This window comes from Cavia porcellus, unplaced genomic scaffold, assembly GCF_034190915.1.
Source record: "Cavia porcellus strain 051 isolate PalLab524CR breed Dunkin Hartley unplaced genomic scaffold, mCavPor4.1 scaffold_15, whole genome shotgun sequence".
Classification (NCBI taxonomy): Eukaryota; Metazoa; Chordata; class Mammalia; order Rodentia; family Caviidae; genus Cavia; species Cavia porcellus.
The window spans coordinates 64,723,913-64,751,242 of NW_026947498.1; the positions used below are offsets into that span (position 1 = coordinate 64,723,913).

The 27,330-nt window shown below is 38.8% G+C and overlaps 1 long non-coding RNA gene across 1 annotated transcript in view; it reads right to left on the minus strand.

The window, feature by feature from the left end:
• The window catches only part of LOC134470582 (uncharacterized), a 101,814-nt gene extending 74,848 nt beyond the window's left edge, over window positions 1-26,966 (minus strand). Inside the window, exon 1 of the long non-coding RNA XR_010039521.1 lies at window positions 26,815-26,966. This is a non-coding gene — a long non-coding RNA (uncharacterized LOC134470582). The remainder of the gene's footprint in view (window positions 1-26,814) is intronic.
• Window positions 26,967-27,330: the final 364 nt, after the last annotated feature.

Below are 27,330 nucleotides of genomic sequence, written 5' to 3' on the forward strand. Positions count from 1 at the left end.
TCATCTGTGTGTTCACAAAAGTTCCTAGCACAGCGTAATTATTCAGAAGATATTCAGTACCTATCTGATAAGTGAGTTTGTGATTTGGCATTTTAATTAGACTGTAGACAACATCACTCATTCTCCATCTAGGAGTTTAATACATTTCATATTCCTCTTTTTCCTTTTGGGTAAAAGCTAAAAAAGATTTTCTTCTAAAAAATCAAAACCTATATAAATATATTCATTTAGAGTATAGGATGAGTAGTACTTCATGCTTATAAAAGAGATAAGTATATAATAATATTTTCTTTACAGTTAATCTATAAGAAACTTTGGGATTACCAGCTCAAAGTTTAGCAAGAAAAACTTATTCATTTTTTAATTGTAGAAAATGTAGAACTTATTCATCTCCATGTTAAAGGGTTTAAAACATTTAGATGAAAGCAGAGTATGCTATGTAATACGTCTGCGAGACCCCTCCTCGCAGGTGGAAAAGAAGAGCTCTGTCATGGCTTATATTTAGAAAGCCTCGTGCACTCATATGTGTAGCTCTTCAAATGTGCTGAATCTAGGGTATGTGAATGTATATTAAGAGTTTGATACTAGAAATAAGGATGTGTGATAACTAGATTGACTTAGCATAGCTCTGGGTATAGGTAATGGGTAGGCCTACCCTGGGTGTGGGTTGCATTACCCAAAAGGATTATGGCCTAGATGGCAGAAAAGGGAAAAAGAGGCTTGTTCTGTTGCTGCCTGCCTGGCCTTGCAATGGACTGCTTCTTCTTTGCTATGCCCCTCTGTCATGCCACCCTGCTTGAAACCAGCTGACTATGGACTGATATCCCTACAAACCGTGAGCTGAAATAAATCTTTCATCTTTTAATTTTGTATTTCTCATATTTTGTTTCAGCAATAAGAAAGCTAAGAATTTTGGGGAATTAGTGAAGTAGGGTCATTTCTGTGACACTACCAGGCCATGCAGCTCATAGAACTGACTAGTGGAAAGAGTTTGGCAGATTTAGAGATGCCAATTGAAGAAGCCCTGGAATGCTGCAAGCTGAAATTGATGGGAGATTTTAGTCAGAGCTCAGAAGACCAGAGTGCTTAACAGAAATGCAGCTGGTAAAGATCAGGTTCAGAAATTTTCAGTTAGCAACTAGATTCCATTAGCAGTTGAACTCCAACTCATATATGTCATACTCTGGCAAAAAATTTGTCTGCATTTTGCTCTTGCATAGATGTTTTGTGACACTGTGAGACTGTGATTAAGTATGGCAGACTATTCTGGCAGAAGAAATTTCAAGGCAGCCTAATGTTGAGGTGGTTGCATAGCTACCATTGGGAGATTTTAGTCAACCATACTTTGAAAATAAAGAGCATGCAGTCCAACAGGATGATTTAAAAATTTTTTTAATTTGGGCAGAAAGGAAAGTTGTGGACTGTAAAAATGGAACAAAAGGGAATCAATTGCTATAGAGATTACAAAAAAAAATTTGGAAAAGGACAAATAGAAAAGATAGCCTGAAGGTATCATAAAAATCAGCATAACTCCACTCTTTGCAGTCTTAAAACTGCAAAGGTAAAAGGGTTTGATTTGAGAAGAAAGCCCAAGAGTAGCATGTCCCAAAATAGCAGCAGCCTAGGAAATTTTTTCCTCAGTTCTTGATTCATAGAGTTCATCAATACAGGCACTCAACAGCCAGGAGGTAAGTATGTCTACTGCTCCAGCTGGTGGCATTTCTTATCGTCCATAAATATGGTGCTGGTTTTGGTACATGCAGAATTTAAGAGTTGTGGAGTCAAGAAGGCTTCCACCAAGAAGAAGGCCTCAGAGGCCAGGTGGTGTGCTTCCAGGAAGGCAGTGTGTAAAGTTGTGAGTGAGAAGGTTGGAGACCCAGGAACATGAAATTGTCAGAGGAACCTGCAAGGAGAGAGCAGAGCAGGAACAAGAGAGAAACCATGGAAGCTATGACAGCCAGAAGTTAGAGTTCCAGTCTTGCCACAGATGACCCCAAGTGCTGAATATGGAACTGTGAGACTTAATGTTTGCCTGCTAGATTTTGGTCTTGTTTCACCTCATTCTTGTCTACCTTCCTATTTCTACCTTTTAAAATGGGAATATTTACTTTTTTGCCATTGTATGTGAAAGTACTTAACATTCTTTTCATTTAACGGGGCTCACAGCTAAGAGTTTGCCTGATATCTCAAAGGAGTCTATGGACATAGACTTTCCAACAATGCTGAAGCCGTTAGAACTTTGGTAACTCTTGGAGATGGACTAAATGCATTTTGTATAAAGGGACGCACATGACATTCTTGGGGGCAGAGTGTAATGTTACATCTTGTATCAGGATGCCCCTCCTCACAAAGCCTTACGCACTCATAGGTGCAGCTTTTTGAGTGTCACTGGATCTAGAGTGTGTGAGTGTGGATTAAGGGTGTGGTGCAGGGATTAAGAGTGTGTGGTAACTACACTGGTTTAGCATAGCTTTGGGGAAGGCCCAATTTGGGTGTGGTTGGTACCACTGAAAAGGTTTCCAGCCTGAATGAGATAAATAGAAAATAGAGGCTTGCTGCTACTGCTGCTGCTGCTGCTACCTTACTGCTGTGAAATAGACTGTTTCTCCTCTGCCAATGGCAACCCTGTCTTAGAGTCAGTCATCTGTGGACTAAACCTCTGCAAAACTGTGAACAGAGTGAGTTGAAATAAATCTTTCCTCCTTTAACTTAAGGTGGTGACTATTTTATCTCAGCAATGAGAAAAGCAGCTCAGGGAAACACTTATTTGGAGACGTGGCATAGCCCATGAAAGAACCAATTTTTTCTAAACAGAGAGTTTAAGCTTGCAGAACCTATAATGCATTAGGCATTTTTCTGGATTTCAAAAATTCTCCACAATGTGCCTGACATTGCACTTGTTACACTGCAGGGTGGTGGAAGCACATTTCGCCATGGTCCTTGAGCCCCATGAGTCATCCCATACTGGAAAACCCAGTTCTGTATACATCTTACCTGTAGGCAATGCCTGAGAACTTAACACTGCAGTGAGTCAGTGTCTTCATCTGTAAAATGGGCATAGTTACATTTAACCTTTTAAAACTATTGTAAATACTAGAGAGGATGTAAACAAATCATGTGACACAATAGTCCACTAAATGATTGCTACAGTTATTGTTTTTTGTAGACACCTATCACCGAGTGTTAAAAATTATTCTGTAAATGTGAGCTAAGTTTTCCCACTGTCTCAGACCTCATCATTTTCTCACCATTTTTTTCCATATTCACTTAAATCTCTGAAACTTCATAATTGAAAGAAAAAATATGAACTAGGTGTAGTGGCTCATGCCTATAATCCCAGAACTCCGAGGCTGAGGCAGGAGGATCATTTATGGGTTTGAGACCAGCCTGGGCTACAAAGTGAGCTCAAGGCCAGCCCAAATTGCATAGTGAGACCCCATCTCAAAAGACCACAAAAGAGAGAAAGAGAAGAAAAAATATAAGCCAGGATAACTGTGCTTGAGGGATATTCCTGCAACATTACACACAGTGTGTGTGTACGTGCACGTGCACATGTGCGTGTATGTGTGCGTGCATGCATGTTTGTGTGTGTGTGTGTATATTGTGTTACTCTGCAATGGAGTGGGGACAATGGGAGAACACTCTTAGGATCTTTCTGTCTCTTTTTGGTATTCAGCACTTGTGGAGGAATAATAATTGTCATCAGTACCATTGCATATATATTCTACATAAAAGAAAAATCCAGTTGATGTTACAAACCTCCTGGTCTTAGAATCTCTTTCTGCTTCAGCTGATATATAGTGTAAATCTAAAACTTATTTAAAAACCTGTCTAGGTAAGACAGCATTTAATTAATCTTCTCTTAGTTTTTATACTATATGGTACCTGGAAGATGCAAGATCAATCACCACTATATTGTAATGTCGAATTGTGAGACAGAAAGATAAATGAGCTATCAAGTTTAGCATTTTGATAGCTAAGTTAATTTAACTAGCTCCAGAACACACTCTAGATTGGTGGATAAAGTTGTGAGCAGGGGCAATTACATGTTATAACTGAGAATGTGGTATGTGATTAAGAAAACAGAAATTTTCTACTTACTCTCTGTCCTTTATGGAAATTTAAACTCAAGATCATCACAGAGGTATAGCTAGGTGATAAGTTCACATTGCTAGTTTTGTCAGACTAATTAAGACAGTTTTATTAATTAAAAATTTTAATTGAAGCATGGTGACAAGGTCTGGATTGATCTGAAGTTTTCCTTGAAGGATCCATAAGGAAAAGTGTGGTCTAGCAAATTAAACTAAATTCATACTTCAAAGGAAATCTTGAGTACACCTTGTTTCGTGTGGGACTTCCGAGAGTTTTTAAATAAATTATATTTCAAATTGTGTTTTATAATAATTGGAATTTGGAATTGCTTCTTGTCTTTGGAGGAAAGATACCCCCCCCCCCGCCATCCCTGGATCATTGATTTACACAAGAATGTTTCGTCAGGAAGAATAAAAAACTGCCTGCTTATTCCCTCAAAATTGCCCGTCTAGGGTGTAATAAAACTTCAAACAAAAGAAAAATGCTCCAGAAGTCATCAGAAAAGTATTTAGATGTGTTAATCACTGCTATTAAGGAATATCAACTTTGGAATGTCACATCTAGTCAAATAAGCAACAGTAAAAGGAGAAGTTTTGAAAGTTTTCTTTCCCTTAAGAGATAATGAAATCAAATTGCTATGAAGCAGAAAAACCAACCTCTACCCAGCTTCTACATTTACTCTTCTCTAACTAATCTATGTTAGAGTACATGTCACAATTTCTTTCCATCATTTGTTCAATAACTCCTTAATAAACATAATAAACAAGTTATTTCTCTTGTTGCTGGAATAAAACACACAAAACCCATAAGTTAAAGGAGAAAAAGTTTTTTTCAACTGAGTACAGTTTGTAGAGGATTCAGTCCATAGTTGACTGGCTCAAAGGCAGGGTGTCATGGTAGAAAGACATGGCAGAGGAGAAACAATCCATGGCATGGCAGGCAGGAGGCAGCTGCAGCAGCAGGCTGCTTTCTATAATTCATATTCTATTCAGATTATAAGCCTACTGGTTGGTGCCAGCCATACCTAGGGTGAGACTTCCCATTATTAGGACCCAGAACTATGCTAAACCAATCTAGTTATTACACACTCTTAATACATATTCGCACACTGTAGATCCAGCCACCTTCAAAAATCTCCTCCCACGAGTGCATGAAATCTTGGAGGCACATCTAGATAAAAAACATAACATTTCACACTGACCCCCCCCTAAAAGATTCTCATGCATCCTTTTATGCAAAATTCATTTAGTTGCCGTCTCTAAGAGTTGCCAAAGTCCTAACAGCTTCAGCATTGTTGAAATGTCCAAGTCTAACTTCTTTGAAATTTAAGGCAAACTTTTAGCTGGAAAAGAAAGTTAAACACTTCTAACAAAAATGGCACAGATTAAACATTCCCATTCCAAACTGTAGAAATAAGTGAGGCAGGAATGGGACCAAAGCAAGACCAAAATCTAGCAGGGCAAACATTAAGTTCCATAGTTCCATGTTCAATATGTAGTATAACCTGTGGAAGACAAACATTCAATGGGCTTTGGGGGCTCCACCCCAGCAGTAATAGGTCTCATGGATTCTCTCTTGGGCTGGCTGTTGTTCCTTTTTGCAGTGGTCCTCAGATGACCCATGTTCCTGGCCTCTCCAATCTTCTGGTTTGCACTGCATCCTCCCATTGCACCTTTGACTTCACACTCACAGCTTCAAACACTGCAGTCTCACAAGCACACTATCTTTCCTACTGGGCCTTCTGAAGTGAGTTTTATGTGCCCACTTGACTAAGTGACAGAGTGCCCAGTTTAGGGTTAAAAATTCTGAGTTTGCACCTGAGGGTATTTCTGAAATTAGATAACATTTGAATATGTAGACTGAGCAAAGCAATGCCTGCACAGATGGGCCTTTTCCAATCTAGTAAAGATTCACGTAGAAGAAAAAGGAAGAGTTGAGAAAGAATTCTTTTTCTCTGTCTAACTGTCTTCAACCTGGAATACCAGTGTTCTCCCTGCTTTGGACTCAAATTAAAATGGAAACTAAAATATACACATACAAAATGGTGTGTTTTTGTGTACATACATGGCATACACATGTATGTAATCTCCTATCAGATCTATCTTGCTGGTGAAGTCAGAGCACAAAAGAATAAGTAAAAAATAGAAACCCCTGCATGTAAGTTTTAAGTTAGAGTCACAGAGTATCTTACAATTCACATAATTCTTCCTTCTTTGTCCAGAATCTTACCTCTCTGACCCAAGCCATTCCCTTTAGAAATAAAGCAATTCTAAGTCTCTCACTTTGATATTCTCCCTTAAATTCTGAGTCCAATCATAAGCAATAAAATGTATTACTTCTCTAACCTGCCATCATTTCAAAATTGTCTGTGTGACATTCTTCTTTCTTACAGTATCACTAAACTTTAGTATATTTCTATTATGACTATTTTAAGGTTTCTTAAAGAGAGGATTTTCTTTGTATATTTTATGGTAGTTATAATTATTCTCACAATCTATGGATGTTTAAAGATCAAAGTCACCTTGGAGGTATTGTAACACTACTTTCAATGGTAAATTAATAGACCTAAAATCACACATCACAACCATAGTTGGTAGCATAGCCAGAAAACTCAAATTTTGAGATTACACATACCTCCCCGCTTTCATATGAATACTTAGAAAATGCTAGAAAGATCTTATCAAGGTGAACAAATGAAACAACTCTTTCTAACTGTACTTTCACAAACAAGAACATTTATTGTTTGCCAAAGTCTTTCCAGACAAACAGTTTACAAATTCATACACACACACACACACACACACACACACACACACACACAATTTATCTTGGCAAAGGCAAAGACAGAAAACCTCCTCATCTGACTACACACATACATGCACCTGCAGCTATGATTATAAATTCCATTAAAGTTTTAAAGCATAAACATTCATATAATTTTCTATTTTACTTTTACTTATAGTCAGTGAGTAAACATTGGGTCTCCCAGTTCTAAAATCTAAAATTTAGCGAAGCTAACAAACATACATAATCACTCTGGAGAGGGTGGAGAGGCAAAGAAAATAATGGTTAAGAACATGGACTCTGACGTTAGCTGGTTGTCAGAGGTAACATCAGAGTGGTAATATTTAAAGCTAATACTCGGAGTCAATATAGTTTTAAGATTAAAAAAGAAAAGATGACTGCAAGAACTACTTGAAAGATTGTATAGTTCCTAAAGGCCAACAAGTTCTATCACTAACAAAAGAACAAAATGGCTGAGAAAGTAAAAGTGATTGTCCCCATTTTTCTACTAAATTTTGGCAGAAAAAAAAAATCTATTACAATCAGCAGCACATGCTTTCCTGTGGCAGCCGCCCAGGACACAGACCAGCACTGTCCTGCTTGGTGGGATGGACTGGAACGTTGGAGGGAGACGTTGCAAGCTGGCTGCTGAAACTGGTCTGACATGGACTGCGTAAACGTGTGAAACAGATTCATGTACAATGACGACCAGTGTGTCTGCGTCCAGTGAGACAGTGCACCCACACACAGGCATAGGAAGCAGATTTTTCTCTCACAGATCAACAGCAGGGATAAGAGAAGCCTAAAAATCAGAACAAAGCAGTTCACAAGTGCTCAAGTTAACGACGCAGTGCAGAATTATCTCCCCAATGTTGAAGGCAGCGGATTTGTGGAGAGGCGTGAAAGAAGGAACACCTCCAGACACAAGCTCCTCTTGCTCTGTAGCTGAGGGACCCTGGAAAATGACCCTCCATGAGTTTCCTCCCCAGGGACAATAAGATTTATTAGGCTACCACTCCAAAGTCATCCTGTGAGTGTTTTGGATCTAAACAGATCCCAGGCCGTGCCACAAGGCCCTCAATGTCCTACCACACTCGTCATTCTTGAAAACTACAAATAAAGAAGAAAAAAGAACTGGGTTCTTCCAAGACCAGAACTGTCCTGGAGTCTTACATGTATAGATTTTCACAGCTCAGACCACCTCTGAGCCACACAACAGATCTCTAAAAATTTGGGACTGCACTGGCCAAACCACATTCTTAAAAAGGCTGAAAATATTACAACTGCCACAAGTATCTGTTTTCTCAAGGAAAAATAAGACCCAGGTAGAGAATGTTTCTTGTCCTCAATGAAAGGATGAAAGACATGCACCACTTCCAAAGTTGTTCACAGTATTAAACAAAGGGCCTTTCTTTTTTTCTTATAGTATATGAGTAAACTAGTGGCCGTTAAAGATTGGCAATTTTCTAAACTCTGGGTGTTTGGGTATGTTATGGACCTCTTTGAGCTTCAGTGACTATGTTTTCAAATCAAAGGGATAAAGATTAAATTAGATAATAAATATGATATAGGTAAAGTGGGGCCCAGGATATATAATATGTTCAATAAATTGAAGACATTATTATATATTTGTTTTCTCAAAAGATTTCTACTTTTTATGAAAACATATCTATTTTAAAGATTACGTATTATTGCTAAGGATGATGTAAACCAGGTGTTGTAATTATAAATACACATTTAACCTCAGAGCATGAAAAAGATGAGGATAAAATGGGATGAAAGGAGTATTTTCTCCTTTGACCCTGTTTTAAGGTACTAATTGCTAAAAATCTTTTACTGTATCACTTATTGTACAGTTAATTTAATTACTGAGTCTTACTGATTAAGAGCTTGCTCTTCTGTCTATCTTTGTTAATGACTAACTAATTTCAAGTATATTGGGAGTAAAGTTTACTTTATGCTCTGATTTAATTGATTAGTATCACCCTAAATTTCACATACTGAGCTGATGATATCAGAAGGTAGGACCTTCAGGAAGCCTTGAGGGCTCCATCTTCATGAATGGGAGCAGTGCCTTTACAGAAGAGGTCCCAGAGAACCACTTTGCCTTTTGCCAGGTAAGGACACGTCCTGGCCACCACCTATGAGGCTCCTACCCTCACCAGGCACCAAATCTGCAAGCATTTTCATCTTGGACTTCTCCCCCTCCACAACTGAAAGCAATAAGTTTCTGTTATTTATACATTATATAGCATAAGTTAGTTTGTTATAGCAGCTAGAACAGACTAACCTACTTTACAAGTCTGCCAATATCATCCTAAATTCTAATCTAGGCTCTGGGCATCTCATTCTCCATGGCATGCTTTCGCTTCTTTGAAAAGAGGGCAATCAGCCAAACTCAAGGGAAACTGAGTCTTCAACCTCTGACTTTCTGTTCCTCATAATCCTGACAATTTAGGCCCATACTTCAACACTCAATAAAGTAAGTAAGAGAGACTTGTACACCATAGGACCTGGTCATGACTTCCATCTCTATGCCTCATTAATTTAATGATATTCTACAGTTGTAGACTTTCATAACTCAGGCTAGCCTGCCCTGCTCTTATGAAAAGGATCCCTAGTGTGGTTGCCTTTCTGTGTATGCAGGGATAATCCCTCCCACCTGGTGAGTGCACTCATCAGTAGCTATGCAAGGCTAGGCCTCCCTCTGATGCAGGTACTCCAGAGGGAAAAAAATGTTCAAAATCACTTTATTCAGACTTTTGAGGAAAATGCCATTCAAATGCCTAATCAAAAGCACAATAAGCACCAAGCTAAATTATAACTTTCATGCTGTTGTAGAAAAAAGTTAGATTAGTTTGACAAGATTAGTTCTTTTAAGAGTCATTTTGATTTTCCCCTACTACCCAGTAATCCCTCTCAGACTCTGAAAATTAATCCTCCTATTATTCTCATATTTCTAGATATGAATGTTATGCTACCTGGTTTACGCATCTGGCTCCGTGGGCCCCTCAGCAAGCATATCAGAGTTTTCAGAGGGTTTTGTTTCAGTTAATTCCTTAAGCATCCCAGGATTCCAGTCATTGTATCTTATAATTTATTTTATTAATCCTAAGGGTATCTTAAAAGAAAGGAAGAGAAATTAGTGAAAATAAATTAGCATTTTTGATTACAAAAGATACCTTCAAGGGCACTGTCATTTCTTAAGTGATCTTGCATTGCCTGGTAATCCTGAGGCGGGAAGGGGGCAGAATGACCTAGATTCCCTCACAGATGCACAGTGCCATAGATGGGGCCATGTTACCTGGAGAGTGTAGGGGTTCGAGCCACAGATGGTCTAACTTAACTGTCTGAAATAGCCCATCAGCAAGATCTGAAGGTCATCCAAGAAAGCCAAACAGTAGCTTACTTCTATACACCCCTTTCCAACCTTGGTCCATTCACCCTAGTCTAAATCCATGTAGTCTTTCACGTGTACCATTACAGTAATTTTCAGCTAGTCTCACTGGCTCAGTCTTTAGCTCTTCCTATAAAACACATCACCACCAGATCACATCATATTGCTTCTTTTCCTAAAACCTTCTGGGAGTCTCACATTACAGCCAGGAAGATAATACATGTTATTTCACAGTGTATAAGGCTGCATCTGAGGATCCAGTGCCTGCCTACATTCATTCTTCCCTGGTAACCCTGGTCAGTTCTGCTATAATGCAACTGACACATTCCTAAAACACCATTGTGCTGTGCAATATCATGCAATAAAAATCACAAAGCTGATGGGAAGAATGAAGCTAGCAGAAAAATACCCAAAATATTCATGAGTACCAAATTTTAAAAAGATAGGGACCCCATATAAACATTTGCACAGTTTAACTCTTTAAATGGTTAAAGAATATAAAGATACACAATCATGGTCCTTAAGTTTGGAAAATCTTCAAGTTTGCTACACAAGTTGTGCCGGAAGGGTTGTAGTTTGTCAATTATGAAGACAGGAAAAGGTTAGCTGAAATTAGAAAGTTGTAACAATGGATGGGTGGGTGAGTGTGACTCACAGGCAGAGTACACAAAGTAGGTGGCGGCTATCTGAGGGACAGGATGCATGCCTGCATCTATTACATTCCTAGCTTAGTGGGGCACAGTTTTCTGTATCAACTATTGTCCTTTTCAGAAAAAGTCACATGTAAGTACAAGCAAAAATCCACATTATACTGAAGCTGTTCTTATCAATCTGGTTAGGAAAAAGTCTCATTTTAAAAGCAAGCATTACAGTAGAGCCAACGGAAGCTCTCAGCACACCATCCACACTGTTCTGTGTTCAGCCCCTTCACCATGCCAAGTTACTTCCCAAGTCCAGGCGTATGCATTTCCTATTCCCTCTCCTGGATTGCTCCTAAGAAGTTCTGGGTGGGTTTGGTTTCCTGAACCGTTTCAGCCTTCTTCAATGTCAACTGATGAGAATAGGCAATGCCAGGAATCCCTCCCTAACCGAACCTCTACCTCTACTCCTCTCTCACAATGCTTTTATTTTCCATTTTGTTAAGGGGTTCTGTTAAAAGAATCATGTAATTGATTTTTCTTTGTTTTTATCAATCACATGCTGGAAAGTGTATTCTATGAGATTAAGAGCCATGCCTGCCTTGACTTCTTAATTTGCAGATGCTTTCAGCTACTGTGTTCAATTCAAGCACAAAATGTGCTCATTAAAAATGCATTTCCTTGGTGAATAACATAATAAACAAATGATTATATCGAGGCAAATACCAAATATATCCTACAAGCTTTTGCAGAATAACCTTATTGATGCTGTTGTTATACTCAGTTGGGCCCCTTATAATCTAGCCCTTGGTCAGATTTAATACTCTCATTAAAAAGGGCTTGAAGGGAAACAGTACAAAATGAAATCCAAAAAGAGAATACAAGAGAAAGACTTCAAACGTTATAAGAAGCATACAACACAAAATAACAACAGAAGAAAAGATTATACTGTCAAAATGACAAACAGTTGACTGCTTCAGGTTCCTTGTGAAACCAGACTCTAATCCCAAGTATGGTTACAGAAAAGGGTATTTGGCAACTGATTAAGGATTTGTTGGATGCTTTTTAAAAAACTGTAGCCCTGTATTTGAGAGCTTATTTGGAGGTTCTAGCAGGGAAGCACAGCTAACTGTATTCCCTTGATCAAGAAAACAGTCCTCCTCTATCCAGGGTGGTTATGCCCTTGGACCAAGCACATGGCTTCAGGACATGGAGTGGTGCAGAGCAGGGGGACACTCACCTCACCAGCCTGATCAGCTGAGTCAACCCTGGCGATCAATGGGGTGACAGGTGTCACAGCCAGATCTCCCTCACATCCTTGGCTTATATTTGAAGCCCTTGTTTTAAGAGAAGTTGGGAGAAATTTTGAAGGATTTAAAAAGGACCACATTGATAGGATTGAAGTCACCGTGAGCAACCTAAAAGCTACAGAGAGCCTTCATTTCCTCTTCTCCAACACAGTAAAGAAAATGTGATTCAATTAGATTAGATTAGACTAGATTAGTTGAATGCTTCTTTCTTTTCATACCAGGGTATGGTATAAAAGGCTCATGCTTTAGTTGGGCACACGGTGGGAATAAGAATTGCATTCCGCATCCACCTTTCTAACTATGTGAATGCATGTGACCACGGGGCTGACTTCTGGCTAAAGAGATAGGAATGACTAATTCTAGCCAATAGGTTGGTGGTTTCTGTACAACTTTTGTAAGAGAAAATTCTTTGTTACTTACTCAGTGCCTGCTTTATCTGTCATCCTCTCATCTTGGAATGCAGATGTAACAGCTGGAGTCCTTGTGCCATAGTGGGCCATGAGGTGAATTTAGGAATATAGGTCACAGCCAATGAAACAATAACATAGAAACAATGTAGGTTTTTCCACAATGGGGGAAAGCAGCTACTACAGTAATCATAAACTACCTCTTTGCAACATTTTAAGAGGAGAAAAAAAATCTATCTGGAATAAGTAAAGATTACTTTAGATTCGCATCTTAACCAGTAAATTGGAGAGACAAATGTGCTACAGCACACACAAATGGAAATACTGATTAGTTAAGGAAGACACTTATCAGTCTTAAATAGTTGCTTTTGGTAAAGAAACTCTGCTGAGGCAGAGCCAGGTGAGAATGAGAAAAATGTTGAATTCTTTTAACAAACTCCTAGAAACTTGAGGACTTACCAGGGAGGTTCTCAGGAAGAATGATGAGAAGCAAGGTCCTACAATAAATAGTGACCCCTGTGATCTACTTTTCCATGAAAACTCTCTAAAGGCCTCCCCTGTCTCGAGCTATAATTGTCCTCCGCTGTCCTCAAACCTTCAGTAAAAGTTGTCTTTGCATTTGTTGTCTTTGCTATTTGCATTAGGGATGTTTGCAGATGAAAGGAGGGGAAAGATGGGCCTGGTAGGCAAAAGTGAAGGAGAAGGTTAAGGCAAAGTTTGTTTAAAGCAAAAAAAAATCGAAGCATCTTCAGTCTGAAGTAATTCAGAAGACAGTGAATGGCTCCACCCAGTACACAGACACACGCATGCGCGCACGTACTGTATACTGCAGGGAAGCGAATGGCAGAGCTCGGAAGACCAAGAAACCTCCGGAGGAGACTACTGAATGCATAATAATGCAAAAGGTCTCTGTATGCCACCCACAGAGGCTCTTCACCCTCAAAATCAGGCTCCAGTTTCATTTTTGCAAATAGATCTTCCCTAGCACATGTGGATAGCGTTCATCAGCTCTCTTCCTCAGTAACTCAGTGTCTGGGACATTTATTTTGGTTGTATTTCTCCACTATGAGTTATTTGAGAACACGACGTCTTACATCTGTCTTATCTTTAGCGTCCGACATATAGTTAATACCAAAAAAAATTTAGAGAAATAAACTGAATCATGAGTTTTGCAATAATACCACTGGTAGAAATCTTAAGGGTGATCGTAGTGAATCTTTATTTTGCTGGGAACGAAATTAAGGACTGAAAAGACTAACTCATGCAGCTACGAGGAGTCAGAACAAGGACTTAGAACCTCCATTTCTAGATCCCAAATCGCATGCTGTCACCACCATATTGTATTTTCTGACATTAGAAAAAACACTTTGGAAAAACTGAGGAAATGTTCAGGTGTTTAACCTCTGCTCAAATCAAGCACTACTTTGATATATGTCAAACAAAGCCACTTCTGTCTGCTTTAGTTTGAGGAAAAAAAGAAAGAGATTTGTACTTCCTGTTTTGGGGGTTCGTTGTAAGTACTAAATATGAATATTAAAGAGATAGACTTAGCAATGCACAGATTAAGTGCATAGAATTATCAGCCATTCTGGGGCTCATAAATTGCAGAAAAGTACATTTTTCAAAGGCAAAACTGTTATACAGCCCTGGACAAAAAAAGAAGGGGGATGAAAAAGGGTAAGAAGAAAAAAGAACTTGAATAAAAAATCAAGCAACACATGGCATTTACGTTATTTCCAGCCCAATATACTGCAGCAAGCTGGAGCTGTTCTCCAAGGACCTTGTATTTCATCATAATGTCCTATTTTATCTCCCTTATTTTGTTCTCCTTCCCAAATCCACTCAATCATTCATTGGCTCCTCAGTGCCATAGGTTGCTACTTCTCTGCTTTACTGTCTTCTTTTCACTGATAAACACCTCACACCTGGGAAACAGATGCCTATAATTAGTATTAAAACCTGAAGCTCATGCCTGCTTTTCATGTTTCCTAGGGTGCATTTGTAGCGACTAACAATATCCTCAATCCACACCATTCAACACTTAATCAAAATCAGTTTAGTGAAGATTCTCTTGCAGGGACTCATTGTGCCCTTGTCACACATGCCTGTACAGTGAGGGAAAAGAAGTGGATCCCAAACTCTGAAGACTCTTTCAAAGCACTCTTTTCTGAACTGATGCTTTAGAGAAATGGGGACACTCATTTTACCAAATCTTCATAAGGCTTTAAACTTTGAAGGCAATCAAAAGTTGAGGATAGAAAAATCTGAAAAGTGGCAGCTGCTGTATTTGCTAAAGGATGCTGATTCCTTTGAATGACTTCAGAAGTGTTTCTATTAGGCCTGTTGTATAACTTGTCAGACAGTAAGCAGGAGAAAGTAGCATACTCAGAGCCCCGAGAGGATAGCACCGCGGGAGAGTTTATCCAGGAGGCAAAGTGGCTCCTACACTTCTGACCACTGCAAATGTAACATAGAAGTCTTTCTTCCAATCCAAAGAAGAAGGCTGATTCTCTTCCTCAACAGTATGGCTTTATGTCACCAAACACAGAAAAATAAAGAAGACACAATACCACACAGATACAGAGGAAAATATTGCTAGAGAAGTAAGTGTTTGGTTGAGACCACTCAGTTTATGGAGCTTTTGAAGACAAGAAAACAAAACAAAAACCGAGGCAGGAAACTTCTGCAAAAATAAAACCGGATTTAAACTGGGGCTGAAAAAGCAGGTGGAAAGGAACCTGATTAAAGTATTAACTGGGAGCTATAACAACGAAAATGTTATGTTAGTGTTCTATGAAATTGATATGAAGTTAGTATCAAGGCTCATGAGTGACCACTCAAGTAGTTAGACCACCACTAAGCAAAATGGACAGAGGATATAGAAGAAGATCAATAAATCAAGATATAAAAAAGATACAGATAGATACAAACACAGATACAGATACAGATGCAGACAGATGCAGACGTAGATGCAGACACAGATACAGATAAAGATAAAGATATTCCACGACAGAAACAATTTTCTTAACCATAATATGTTAAGAGGTTTTCAACTTCTTTATGTGTAAGCTATGGAAAACTCAGAATGCTATATGATGTGGTACATGTATTTGTACTTTTTTATGTCTGTATTAACCAAGCTAGGCCATTATGCTGTGATAATACTTGTTGTTTAAGCTATTTGTATATCAAAGAATGACCAGATTGCTGCTCCCAATCTCAGACTAACAGAACAATTCTCATCTGGAACACTGCTGTGATTCATGGCAGAAGTTACAGACAAACAAATGTGTCAAGCTACCTTCCAGCTTCTGCCTGAAAGTGACATGTATGACTCACCGTGAAGGCCCAGACAAGTCATAGGACCATAGCTGTGTTCAACACAGTGGAGGCACATGGCTCTGAGGCTGAATCATATGATCTACCACAGTATGCTCAAGACAACTGTATAAACCATCATGACAACTGTATACACCACCATGACAACTGTATACACCATCATAAATCATACAATTTTGACTCCATAATTCCAAAGTGACACTGGAATAAATTATAAAATCTTCCAGAAATTAATATAAATGGCAATCTGGACAGGGTGGTTATAGCCAGTCTTTGGTAAGCTATTGTCAGCAATTTCCATTTCATAAGGATGTCTTAAATTTTAACTCTAGCTGGGTACATTTATGGTATTTAAGCCTAAAGTATTTAATGGGAAAGAACAAAAATCAGACTGTTTTATTTACTTGTATGTGTATCCCAAAAGCTAATTTCATAATTAAATAAGCATTTGAATGAGATTAGTTGGGAATCTGCACATGTGAATTTTACATATTTACCACTTCCAACCAAGAAGCTAGATCTTCAAGCAGTACACTGCAACAAGGCTTTTAATAAAGTCAAATGCATCTTTAACCACACTTAATTTTAGAATAAAAATATTTAATGGCTGAAGCATCAGTCAGGATTTTATTCATCATTTTTCTAGGATGCAAGCTTTAATTGGCTTGGTAAAGATATTGAAATGAACGCCACTTAAGCAGTTATAAACCTAACTATACTCACACACATATAAAAGTGGCATAATTACCAAAATTTGAGCCACCCTTTTACATCTCTATTGTAAATTGTCTCCTGGAAAGTTCTAACAGTGCCCATTTGACTTGGATCCTTCTAACTTACAAAAGATTGACTGATATAACAATTTTTCTTTAAAGCCTTGTTTCTCCTTTGTATCTGCTCCTCAGCAATATTAGTTATTCCTTCTTACATGACCTTAAAATACTTAATTCATGAATTTATTGTGGCATTTTTCATGTTACAATTTTAGTTCTGTGTCCTGTAAGAGAGCAGACTCCCAGGGGCAGCATTAAATCTTGTTCATCTTTACATCTGTGATGCCAAACAGAACATGGGGTACACAGCAGGTGCTCAGAAGATATTGATGGATGAATAGAAATTTGGTTGAGGGTTTGCATTGTGAGTTAGCAGAAACTACCTCCAGAGAAACAATGTGAGCTACAGAAGAAAGGACGTGGGTTTTAGCAGCAAAAAAACCCAAGGTCAAATACCAAATCTGCACTTTCTAGTGACGCAACCTTAGACAATGTTACTTAATCTCTAGAGAACCTTTTCCCCTATAATGTGGAGAAAATTATCTCACTCTGGCTAGAGTATGGTGTGCATTTCTAAGGAGTATGTGCAGACCAATTGCTGGAGTGTTTCAGCTAAGCAGAAAGGGTCTCAAGACTTGTGAAGCTAGTGTGCCAATGAGTAAGTGGCTTGAATATAATTGCCCAGTTCACTTGACTGTAAGACTAATTCTGGATATAGACTGGGCACCTAAGCTCCCTGGGTGCTACCCTATCCTCTTTTCATCTTGTCCTGGAATTGTTAGCTTAATAAAATATTTGACACAACCCTTTATCTTAGGGTCTGCTTCTGGAGACCTGGACTACAACATGAGCACCTCAAAACAATGACCATTATTAGAGTCTAGAATGATTTAAAGGATGATATTAAAAATTACCAACCTAAACTTTCTATTATTACACTATTTTCCCTGCCTAACCCTAACTACACTTCACTTCTTCAGTGTGTTCTTCTTAAGGGAAAGGAGAATCAGAAGTTTTCTTTTCTTTTCTTTTCTTTCTTTTTTTTTTTTTTATAAAACATATGTGTGTTCATGTTCTTAACTGGGTAGCTGCCTCTTTTTAGCTGGTTTTCTCAACACTTAGCATCTTGAGAGTGATTAACAAATCTAAAAATTCTGCTCAGCAATGTCTCACAGGGATGAGAAGGATGTCTTCCACGAAAATCTTGTCCAGGGCACCCAAGATAACAGATGGGTCTATTCTGGGACTAGCAGTTTCTTTCTTATCTCGAGGATATTTTACCCAGAGAAATGGGTGATTCTAAGGGGTAACTTTATTTTTTAATGTGCCATTTTGCTGAGACCATTTTTCAGTTTTGTGTCACAGAATTTCAAAGAAAAACTATTGAGCTCTTCTAAGATATTTTTTCTTTCACCAAAGCAGGCCTGAGCATTGCTATATCCCTTAATTATAACACAATTATTTCTGAAGTTTGAATGCTAACTGTGCTACTAACTGAGATGGGTAACTTTGGATAAATTAATCTCCTTAAGCCTCAGTTTCCTTATCAGGAAAAAGAGATAGTTTTTCCTTTAACAAGGTGGTTGTGAGGCTTGCAGCAGCAAGCACAAAATGCATGCAGCACAACTTCCCGCACAAAAAAAATATAATCTCAAAGTTACAAATTCTAGCTTGCTACTGTAAGTTTCTTGTTTTAACAATTTCTTTTCACTTTCAAATGAACCAAGGAAATAGACTTAATTTGATAAACTTGAGATACCTATCCTGTGTAAAGAAGGTTTAGAGGATGAATTAGTCATTACTGAGAAAGCTTATCTAACAGGAAATGAAATAGACTCTCTTTAAACTAGCATAGAAAACAATAACACTGAAGTCCCCATTCTGGAAGGGCCAAATACGTCACTTGAACTTACTGGTGTCAATTGGTTGCAATTACAAGGAAATTAGGCTAAGGGAGGATTTACCATAGGTTGCAGTTACCTTATTAAATGGCTGAAGCTCAGAAATGTTGACAGCGAAGGCCTCACAAGTAGCCTCAGAAGCACATTCCTCTCTGATCTTCTCTTGTCCTCCTGTCTGTGGTTCCCCTTTTTCAGCAAGCCATAGAAATTGTAATTTCTCTTCCCCAGGGTAGGTCATGGAAAACAGAATCCATTTTCCTCAAAGCAAACTATAAAGCTCAAAATATTATTCTAATCTTTCCCTGCCTTAGAGCCGGCCATAAAGAAATTCTGTGATCTACCCTAATAGCAAATCATTAGATCCCTATTTCTAAAGAAGTTCTTGCCTCACACCCTGGAGTAAGGAATGCTGCATAGAGATGCCAAGAAGGTTTTGAACAGGCAACCCTTGCTGTATTTCCTTACATAATATATTTCTTTTTTTCTTTCTTTCTTTCCTTTTTTTTTTTTTTTTTTTTGTCTTTTTCATTTTTATCAGTACCAGGGATCGAACTCATGATCTAACTCAAGGCAGGCACTTATGCTGCTGAGCTAAATCCCCAGCCCCACATAATATATTTCCATTAGCTTACATTTTTTTTATCCAATCCTATTTCTACATGGAGGTCATGATGCATCAAAACTAAGTATAAAATAGCCTCAAGTCCTTTGGTCTTCGATCTGAAAGATCTTATGTCACATAAACCTATGCTCAAGTGAATTTGTGATGTTTTGCTCTTGCTAATCTGTTGTTACAGGGATGCTAGAATGCCCCTGTACATTATGCAGGAAAGAGATCATCCTGTTTTCTACCTCTACAAAGCCCTACGTAGAAACACGGACAGAATCCAACGCTGTTGTGTATTGACCCATCCGTAGTCTCTCTACCCACAGAGAGGTTCCTCTACTTTTCAGTTTCCAGGGCAGAATGTGATCACCAAAGAGTCACAAATTTTACACCTTACAAGACTGAGACTCAAAATGCTAACTGGTACAACGCTTTCTGATTGTCACAACGCACAGTTCCCCTGGAAAGAACATCCTCAATGCACCTACAATCTGGACAAATCAAATATGCTCAGGGAGGAACCCACTCTAAGAACACTGAACTTCCCACAATAGTCGCTGAGGAGGATGAAGAGAGGAGACAGGAGAACACAAGGCCTCAGCGTCAAAGGCAGAGTTTGCAGAAGTGGGAAGGAGGAAAAGATACTCAAGGGCAAACAACAGAATGGTTCTTCAGCATGCTCTAGACTGGACGGTGGTGGAATCGTTTTCCTCTTTCTTCACACCTCCAATTCCGTGAATCCAGAGTAAGACTTTACCAATGGACTTGAATTAATGAGTTGAAAAATCAGTTTGAAACATTAAAAATTATGATGTTCATTTCTTTAATAATGAAAGATTTATTCATATGAAGATATCAACCACATTTCCCTGAATGACGCACATAATTTATTAGAAAATACACCATTGTCTATGTACTGCTGAGAAAGACAAAGCAAAATAAATGTAGTTTATAATATGTTAACTGTAAAAAATTCAGAGATATTAAATTACCTATGTATGTGTATCTTAGAATCAATGAGATACAAAACATCAGTCTGAACATTCTGTTTTCTCTGACATAGATGCTCTACTTTCCTTCGTTTAGCAAATGAGATATGAACTAGTTAAGCAAACATTTAATTTGCATATTGTAAGTATGATGTTGGGCACGAGGCATGCAGAAATGCTTACATGCATTCATTCATGGGTTTAGATGTAGTCCTTATCTGGTAAATCGAATCAAAAAGACCTCACGGGGATACAGCACTTGAGCTATGCTTAACGGATCTCAGCAGAAAAGGCATTCTAGGTAGACATACTGGAATGCCTCAGGGCCAGAAGTAGGAAAGATATAGAAACCTTCCTAGAACAACTATTAGCAAATTTAGGAAACTGGAAAGGTAGGTTGAGGATGAATCCAGAGAAGAGATAGATACCATGCAGCTAATAAAGTTAAAGCCTCAGGACACTTCACTTGAATGACCACTGATAAGGCTGGTAGGTCCTGCTCCAGCGACAGAAAGACAAAGCAATAACCTTACCTGGAGTTCTACCTCGGTCTGGAGGTCACCTCTTGGTTTCCTCGAGTGTCACTTCAGTGTGCCTCCACATCCACCTAGCTCTCTGTAAAATTTGTCTAAGAATTGCTTTAACAAGCAAGTGGACAATACCATCTTTGCCCTAATAAGGATGCAAAGGAGATAATGCTCTTTGAAACCCAGAAGAGAAGTATTGGTAGAATGGGTTATTGAGTCCCTAAGGATCAAGACCAGATGCTGCAGCTACAGCCATGCAAAGAAAGAGCCAAAGAACTGGAGTTTCCAATGTTTGCCTTCGGACAGGTAGAGGCTCCCCAGTGAGATCCTGCAGAGTTGGTCATGGGATTCAGCCTTCCCAAAACAAAGTTCTTAATAGGATAATTATTTTTTTTACCCAATTATAAACAGAACTTTGTGAAGACAATATGGAGGAAAACTGGATTTTCTCTATAGGAAATCAAATTGAAATGATCCAAGAGTATGTAACCAAATATGTAGGGGAGGAGTACTATCCAGTTGTAGCAGGCAGTAAATTAATGATGACGAGGAAGATCTATTTTTCCAGCTTTTATGAGGATTTTGGTATTTATCATCTGTTCAAAAAATTATAATTGGTGTTATTTCCTTTATCACTTAGAGTAAGTCTTCATCATTTTACCTAAGTTTTGAATTTTGTCTCTGAAAATATATCCAAATTCATGCCCTGTAAAACCTTCCAGCAACCCTGGCTAAGAGTCTTGCCTCCCAGTCTCCGGGCTGAGACAATAGTTGGTCAGGAACCAAGGAGCAGGGCAGAAGTCAACCAATCAGTTTTCACGCTAATTTGGATGAGAATGAACATGAATCTTTATAGGTTAGTGTTGTGACTTTATCTTCCACAGACAGTGTTAATAATTACTTGGAAATTAAATGCCTCCTTTAGTTTTTATTTTTAAGTTTTCTTTCTACTTTTCCATTTTGCTGCAGGAATTTATCTGCTGATTCTCCATTTTGAGACACAAAGTCTTGCCTATGAAGTATGACTATTTTGCTCAGATCGAAATTCCTTTCCTAGCATCATGATGTTATTAATACATCACATCCATTTTATCCACATCACTTTTCCTGGTTTGGCTACAGGCACAGATTAATAGTTGTCTTTGCATTATGCAGTGGAACTTAATTTCTAGTTGAATGTTTAACACAATTGTAATGATTTTATTGCAATTAAGAGTGATAAATGTTTCCCTCCCAGTCTCAAAATCAATATTCACAAAGTGTAGGAGATAGACGGGAAGAATGCAGTTAGTGGCACTGGGGATTGCCAAAGAACTAACATGAAAGAAAGCTGAGTGGCACTCACACTGGTAAGCACCTACTATGTGTTGCATACTTGCTAGGTGCTTTCTACAACAGAAATGGCAATATCAGAAGTAATAACAGAAATAACTAACATTTATTTCACACTTATTGTAAGGTAAGAATTTTCCATACATATCTTAAATATCCCCACTCCTTCTATAAAACAAATGGTATTTCTCTTTCTGCTCCTCCTTGAGGATAGGAATCTGAGCTTCCAAGAAGTAACTTTCCTATAATTATAAAAGTGGTGAATGGAAAACTTAGGACTTAAAGTCAGGTTCATGCAATGCCAAATCTCCAAAAATTTAACATGCATTTTTACTAGCTTTTTATCACCTCCTAACAAATTACCACAAATTACCCACTCATTTTTCACAGTTCTATTGCTCAGGATCTGGGTAGGCTCAACTGGATTCTCTGCTTAAATTCTCACCAGTTAATTCAAGATGTCAGCCATACTGGGCTATCAGAGAAATTCAAGATGAAACACTGATTCAGTTTGTTGGCAGAAGTCAGTTCCTTGATATTATAAGATGAAAGATCAAATTTCTTTGCTGGACATTATCCAGGGTCTGTTCTCAGCTTCTAGAGACTTCCTTCTATTCCTTGATACAGAGGAACCCCCACCTTTCTGACATCAGTGGTGAGCTGAATCCTTCCCACAGTTGAAATCACTTTGAATTCTCTTTACATGACCTGCTGACAATCTTTTTTGCTTATATACAATTCATGAGATTCTCAAAAGAATATCACTTTTAATAAACTCAAAGTCAACTGAAAGTAACCATAATGACATCTGCAAAGTCCCTTTGTAATATGAACTAAAACACTCGTGAATGTGATATCACATCACCCTTCCAGTTCAGGAGAAGGCAAAAAAAAAAAAAAAAAATCTTGAAATTCGATGACAATCTAGTCACAAATTTGTCAAGAAAATAGTTTTTACATCAAAGTAATGAGAAAAATCAGGTTCCTTATGCAGAATGATCACTGGAGAAGAAGCAGTAAGGTGTACAATTCATCACATGATGATAGTGTCTTGTATATTAGTGGACTTTGTAACTCTCCTCATTGGACCATGCTATAGTCACAGTGGTGCTAAGATGCACCATGTACTCACCTGCAGGTCTTGGCAGGTAAATACTTTTCTCTGCCTAGAAAGTCCTGCTCTGTGTATGCTTGGCTAAGACTTATTTTTTCCTTCAGATCTTACTGAGAACCCTGTCGTTCAGGAATCACACCCCATTCTAACCACAGAATGTATCTTTCCTTAACCCATTTTAACAGCATGTATTAACCTGTGCTAAGGGAACGCCTGTCTACTTACCTGCCCCTGCCCACTGATACAGACTGCTTTGCTGCTGGTCTAGCTATCTTTACATAGCTTTCAATTCCTTTATGGTTTAGGGTTTTTGAGCAAATCAATTTCTTTTGGTTAAAAAATAAATAAATAAAAATTCAACCCTCAAAATGAGGGTGCTAAGGGAGTATAAAATACCAGCACAAGAGCCCTACTTGTCTCTACAACACTGCAAAGATCCTCATTAATGTTATGACCTTCATAGGAAGAACAGACCTATGGCTAATTACATCCACCTTTTCCTTCTCACCTATCATTTTGATGCAAATTTGACTAAAGACATAATCTGTAACAGAAAAGATATTTAGAGCACCAAGGATTCATGGATCATTTGTCTTTGGACTTTGTGGGTTGCTTTTGTTAACAAACCACACTAAAAATGAAAATTTAAGAGGAAACTTTGAGAATCCATGTACAAATGTATGTCATGAAAGCAAATATTGGAGAAAAATATCAAATAAAAAAATAAAACTCCTAACCAGGAGAGTTGAACTCCTACAAAGAAATTATATTTCTAAAAGGTTATTATCAGTTTGAGAGCTAAAAACTGAGAAGAATTATTAGACTGAAAGTAAAAAAAAAGATTAGCTATCTAGAAGCAAAATGATTGCAGTAGCAAATCTTCACAATTAAACATTCAGTCTTTTGGCCACAGTGATGAAAAGAAATATCCTGGAACCATCTGGACACATTTTTATAAAAATATAAAGATATAAAAGCATTAGGAAATTATTAGGATGCAAGCTTTAATTGTTTGAGTGCTGACATCTACAGAAGGAATAAGTCCTACATAAAAGTTGGTCAGAGAAAAGAGAAGAAAAAAGTCTGATTTCTGATTATGTTTTCCTCTCTAGCCCCTACAGAATTACCTCTGCTTGGAGATATCTAAAATTCCTCAATGATCTAATAGTTAAATATGTAAATTAGGTAAGATAAACTTGGGAAGTAAACCAAAACTTCATGTGGGACAATTTGAACCAATAAAGCATAGAAAAAAGTAAACATTAACAGTTTTATGGCTAATATGATTCCTCAGTGCAGCTCAAATTGAAACTTAAGATTTAAAATGAATTATTGCTTTTTCTAGTATTCCACCAAATGCCAGTAAAGACATAGGAAAGGACTAAGTCAGAAAACAATACTACCGGGCACACTACAGCCAGCCTCTGGGATATTACGTCACTAATTGCAAGGTTGATGGTGGAGACTGAGAGAGATCTCCACGTCTCACCTGGCCAGCCCCTGTGCAATGACAGAAGGTACCAGGTGCCTCCTTGCTTGGTTTGTGTCCTTTGCTTCAACCAAAAGATATGTGTTAGAGCTAATTTTGAGGTTCAGAGAATCAATGGAAGATTAAAAAGCTACCCTTGAAAATGGGCAAGGCCCAAACTGGCACCAGAACACATCTGATGATGAAGAGGGATGCTCATGAGGCCAACAGCTGAAGGGAGGGGGCTCCCAGGCGCTCCGTTCAATTCCTCCTCCTGCTGATTGGCCTTCTCTATCATTGTGCCTGTATGTAGGCCCAGGAGGAAAAGCCCCTCTGACTACTGTCCTATAAAATGATCTCCAGTGTCATCACACTGAAGTCAGACTAAAACCCCCAAATCTTCACGTAGCTTTCAGGGAATACATGAGCAATCTTCCCATCCTGATCTTCTGTTTGCTCTGTTCCCTTCACTGGGGGCCGTCACTCATTGTCCTGCCCTAGAACTCACCTACTCCCTGCTTCCTTTGCCCCGGAAATCCCCTGGCTCACTCCACAAGCAACCTGAAATCCTTGCTTCAGTCTCTGCACAAGGATACTGCCTCCTCGCCTTATCTCATTCTCATCCTCACGAGTTCTCTATCACATATTCTGTTTTATGTTTTTATAGTAACCATCAATATCTAGAATTACCTTAATTACTTATTTGCTTACTTCATTATCTGCCTGGGCTTCCTTCACCTGTGTGTCCCGTTGCCCAGAACAGTGTTCCTCCAAGAGTACGACCCTCAGCAACTATTCATTAACATGGACACAGCTATGGATTCCTTTTTATGAACTGTGAGGCAGGCAGGCTGTACCTAGAAGAAGCTCTTTTCCAAACTGATTGCAAATCAACTATCATAAGATGATAACAGCTAGAATGAAAAGTCCTTTCCATGAAAGCTCTGAAAACAGTACAAACATTCTTAAACATTTATAGCCCTAAAATTTCTCTGGTATCTTTCTCCAACAACCTGAATAAGTATTGCTTTAAAGTTCATTCCAACTGTCACCAGGGAAGCTAGGAACTCAGATCAAGGGGCTTTTCCTGGACAGTCCGTCTTTACGAAGGGTGAGACGGCGAGAAGCATTGCCAAAAAGATTCTCCCAGGAAACTTAACGAATATCTCCCCTGGTAATAAATAAATAGTTCAGCTGGGGAATTGTAATTGTGTGTATAATGCAGCTCAGATATAGAGCATAATTACAGTCCAGAATCCATACAGTAATAAAAAGCTTCAGTCAGGGAAAAGAATGCTTGTTTGCCATGGTTTGACAGGCAAGCAACAAACAAAAACCACTTTTTCACCTTTTATTCAATAAAAATCAGCATATTAAATATTCAAACTGAGTGTCTCCATTAAGCACCTCACTCCTACCTCTCCTCCCTCTTCTCTCCCTACCTCTTCTTGTTTTGTTTTGATCAAGTCAGGGAGGGGGAAAAAATAAAAGCAAATCCGTGATGTGATTTTTAATGAAGCTTCTGTGCGAAGTGCCTCTGCATTCAGGACAGCCTCACTGTCCCCAGGGGTTCAGAGACCCAGGACCCTGGCTGCAGGACCCTTCAAGAGGGAACACAGACAGCAGGAAAAACTCATTTTCAATCAAGAGTCCTGAAGATAACATTACTGGTGGGGAAGGGCAACTGCGTACCGGAGAAAGAAAGGTGAAGTTCCTTCCACGACAAAGACCAGTAAGAAATGGCACCTGGCCTGGAAACATATTTAAGCAGATGCTATGCACTGTGAACTGTGGCTAATGCAACAGCTGCAAATGCAGCGTGGAATAAAAGAACCAGGGCAAAGGGGAGAAAGGTTAAAAGGCTGGGGAACTAGATCAGAATGATTAAGTGAGAAACTGACATACATCGTGAGCACAATTGACTAGTCTCTGAAAGACCCTGAGAGGAAATTAGAATATTTTCTTGGACAACCAAATTGCCACCTGCCTCTTTCATTTCCTCCCACTTGGAAGAAGCCACAGACCTCTCTATTTTAATCTTCCTCGGGAAGAAGAGATTACAGGCAGACAAGAGGAAGAAAGGGCTTTGGAAATGTCACTTTCCCTGGCATAAAGGCAAAACAATAAAAAAATTACCATGATTCTTTCTCAGTCCTGGTAGCAGCAACAAGCATTAACCCGGACTCTGCCTCTGATATTGATGGGCAGAGGCAAGGGGCATGGATCCGGCAGGACCGTGGGAGGCCCGTCCTCTCTATGCAGGAGGATGAGGTCAACGGTAATGAGCAATGGCGAAGCGGAATGGAAGCTGCAAAAATTTATGAAGTTGTTTCTGCTCAGTGAGCAGATTCCAGATAAGTGGAGTGTTAATAAGGCAGGCGAGGTTTTCAGCTGTGCCAGCTGTTACGAAGACGCTGGCATGCTCTTAACCCAGTATTTATTGGATGCTACTCATTGCTGTGACAGCACACATGCGTACACAAGCGTGTTTATTCACAACATGCATAATCACTCTGCCACAACACAGACGCTAATCAGCGGCCTGGCTCACAAGCAGAGGGGCATATCTAAAACCCAGGCCCCTAAGGGAAACTTTCAAGAGAGCTCCCTTTCACTAGAGAGAGTGGACCCTGCTGCGGTAATGGACTATGA